This window comes from Colobus angolensis, unplaced genomic scaffold (assembly GCF_000951035.1).
Source record: "Colobus angolensis palliatus isolate OR3802 unplaced genomic scaffold, Cang.pa_1.0 Scaffold124, whole genome shotgun sequence".
NCBI classification, from domain to species: Eukaryota; Metazoa; Chordata; class Mammalia; order Primates; family Cercopithecidae; genus Colobus; species Colobus angolensis.
The window spans coordinates 7,457,802-7,461,431 of NW_012113586.1; the positions used below are offsets into that span (position 1 = coordinate 7,457,802).

Sequence of the window (3,630 nt, forward strand, 5' to 3'; positions counted from 1 at the left end):
CTGCAAACAGGTAAATTAGCTTTTACGCCTAATTTCACTCTAGAATTTAATCAAATGACATGTGCACACAGGAGTGCACATACTCTTGTTCCCCATAAGCATGCCTTTCCTGTTTCTTTTTTGTTAAGTACCTCCCAAAAGACAGAAGACTAAAATATGAAGACTTCAGGGCCAGGCGCGGTGGCTCACACCTGTAATCCCAGCACTTTGGGAGGACGAGGCAGGTAGATCACCTGAGGTCAGCGAGTTTGAGACAAGTCTGGCCAGCACGGTGAAACCCCATCTCTACTAAAAATACAAAAATTGGCCAGGCGTGGTGGTCACGCCTGTAATCCCAGCACTTTGGGAGGTTGAGGCAGGCAGATCACAAGGTCAGGAGATCAAGAGCATCCTGGCTAACATGGTGAGATCCCGTCTCTACTAAAAATACAAAAAATTAGCCAGGTGTGGTGGCGGGTGCCTGTAGCCCCAGATACTCGGGAGGCTGAGACAGGAAAATGGCATGAACCTGGGAGGTGAAGCTGGCAGTGAGCCGAGACAGCGCCACTGCACTCCAGCCGGGCTGACAGAGCAAGACTCCATTTAAAAAAAAAAAAAAAAAAAAAAAAATATATATATATATATATATCTCTCTCTCAATTTAAAAATAGCTATTTTACTTTACATGTGTGTGTGTGTATATATGTGTGTGTAGCTTCCGCGTTTGGGAATACATTCACATAGTCCAATAATCAAAAAGTGTAAAAGGTCTCCCACTTTTGTCTCCAGCCACCCAATTCCCCTTCCCAGTAACAACAAATGAAAATATGCCATTTCTTGTGCAGACGTCTAGATATTTTATGCATGTACAGCAAAGTTTTACAGAAATGATAGAACAATTTACACATTATTTTGCCCCTTGCTTTTTGCACTCAGTAATACATCTTAGACCATTCCATAGCAGTATACAGTTTCTTTATTCCCTATAGTGATTATGTATTATACCTTAACTGTAAATACATTCGAAGATATATTTCACAAGTCAAAATGGTGAGCTTCTATATTAAAATTGAAGTTGACCACATCCTTGATAGGGATGTGGCCTTCCTTTAGGAAAAAAAAAAACAAGGCCAGGCATGGTGGCTCACTCCTGTAATCCCAGCACTTTGGGAGGCCAAGGCAGGTGGATCACCCCAGGTCAGGAGTTCAAGACCAGCCTGGCCAACATAGTGTAATCTGTCTCTACTAAAAATACAAAAAAATTAGCTAGGTGTGGTGGCATGCACCTGTAATCTCAGCTACTCGGGAGGCTGAGGCAGGAGAATCGCTTGAACCCTTGAGGCGGAGGTTGTAGTAGTGAGCCAAGATTGCACCACGGCACTCCAGCCTGGGTGACAAAGCAACACTCTGTCTCCAAAACAAAAAAAAAAGCAATCCACCTTCAGGAAAAGGAAATTAATCTCACCCCAAATTATGTTAATAATAATGACGGCATTGGTGGATAGCTTTTTTTTTTTTTTTGAGACGGAATCTCGCTCTGTCGCCCAGGCTGAAGTGCAGTGGCCGGATCTTGGCTCACTGCAAGCTCCGCCTCCCAGGTTCACGCCATTCTCCTGCCTCAGCCTCCGGAGTAGCTGGGACTACAGGCGCCCGCCACCTCGCCCGGCTAGCTTTTTGTACTTTTTTAGTAGAGACGGGGTTTCACCGGGTTAGCCAGGATGGTCTCGATCTCCTGACCTCATGATCCGCCTGTCTTGGCCTCCCAAAGTGCTGGGATTACAGGCTTGAGCCACCGCACCCGGCCGGATAGCATTTATTAAGGCAGGCATTCTTCTATGCACTTGGCACATATTAACTGGCTAAATCCACACAACAATCTTATGAGGCAAATACTTTTAAAATACTCACGTTCCCAATATGGAAACAGGCATAGAAAGATTACTAATTGGTCAATCTAAGGTCAAAACAACCAATAAAAGTTAAAATTTTGAAATTTCATCTCACTTCTAGCAAGTACTTTATTAGATAACAGTAGAGATTTCACTGAAATTAGTTAAGTCTAAATAGCTAAATAGGCTTTAAAAAAATTCACCTTGATGCTTCTGGCATCTTTACAAGGCTGAGGTGGAATGCAGCCCACACAAGCTGTCTGCGTAAAAGATGTACTATATGTTACAATATGGCTAGCAACAGGGACACATTACAGAAACACTGCAGATCACTTTATCTCACCGTGCCACTGTAGGCAGTTGACAGATGCATGCAGGTCTGAATAATGTCTCTATCACATTAGAAAAATTTGTTCTCAGCTAGATTCATGCCTGCCCATCTGTAAAAGCTAGCCACTTCCATTTAAGAGCTTAATTTACACCATGACATAACTAAAGCTGTGTGTTAAACCATCACTTTTCCACAACAGTTCTAAAATATTCCAAGATGTCTGGCACAAGGTATCAGCTCAAGGACACTGATGAAAGGAGGAGGGTGTTAGAAAATATAAAAGATAAAAATATGAATTTACTACACATAAAAATCTCATATTCAGATACTTCATCCAATTCACACTTGCTACTAAACAACAAACACATACACTTGTATAAAAATATAAGTGAAAGATGTTTTTTGTTGTTATTTTGTGGTGTTTTGACTCAAGGAGAAATTCAACTGTTCTAATTTAAGTTGGATATTCTATATTCTACTCCAAGCTGCTTAGTCTGGCAAATGAAGAGCTAATATCATCTGTATAGCAGGTTAGCATAGTATGATCTAATTTTTTATCTTGTGACTACTATAACTTAGCAGTTTTCCCCTTCCAGATTAAGGGCTTTCATTTTAATCCTAACAGTGTTCATAATGCCTTTCCCAACCCTAAATCTTCCTGGCAATGTAACTCTTGACTGTATTTATCCCCTAGAGTTCTCCTATGAATGTCAATAATCAATGACCCACATAATCATTTTTAAAGAAAATAATTATTAAAGAAACCTAAAGCAATAAAATTAAACTCAATTTATACGTTACAAATAACTTAGTATTCAGTACTAGTGAAAACTGTCCAGTGTCCTCTGTTTTGGGAAAGAGTAATTTTCTCTCATCTTTGAAGAATCTATAGGCTTTTCAGTGCAACCCAAAGGAAAACTGAAATTCTTTGCAGCCTCTGTACTAGATAATATTGTTGAAAGGATATATGCTTTCAAGCAGCCTCATAGGTCAAAGCCCCATATAATGAGGCTCTCTAGACCGTTCTAAAACCCACATTCAGTTAAGATTAAAAAAACACTAAAGGTGAACTGAAATATATTCCCAAAGCAGTACTATCATAGAAAGCAACTAACATACATCAGCATCAGTACAACTGTTTTAAGTTACCAAGTGTCTAACTAGAATTATATGGATTGATCTGATTAGTCATTCATACAATAAACATTTATTGGACCATGTGCCAGACAGTGGACTAAGTGCTAGGGTTATAAGCACTGTCAACTTTAGTAACCTTTTTCTTTTTCTGAAAGCAGCACTTAACAATTCTCAGAGGTGCAGCCACTCCAAAACTGTAAGAAAATTCAACATCGCTGGGCGCGGTGGCTCAAGCCTGTAATCCCAGCACTTTGGGAGGCCAAGCCGGGCGGATCATGAGGTCAGGAGATCGAG

General features: G+C 40.5%; 1 protein-coding gene across 2 annotated transcripts in view; it reads right to left on the reverse strand.

The window, feature by feature from the left end:
• The window catches only part of LRIG2 (leucine-rich repeats and immunoglobulin-like domains 2), a 59,079-nt gene that overhangs the window by 36,609 nt on the left and 18,840 nt on the right, over positions 1-3,630 (reverse strand). The window lies entirely within an intron of this gene.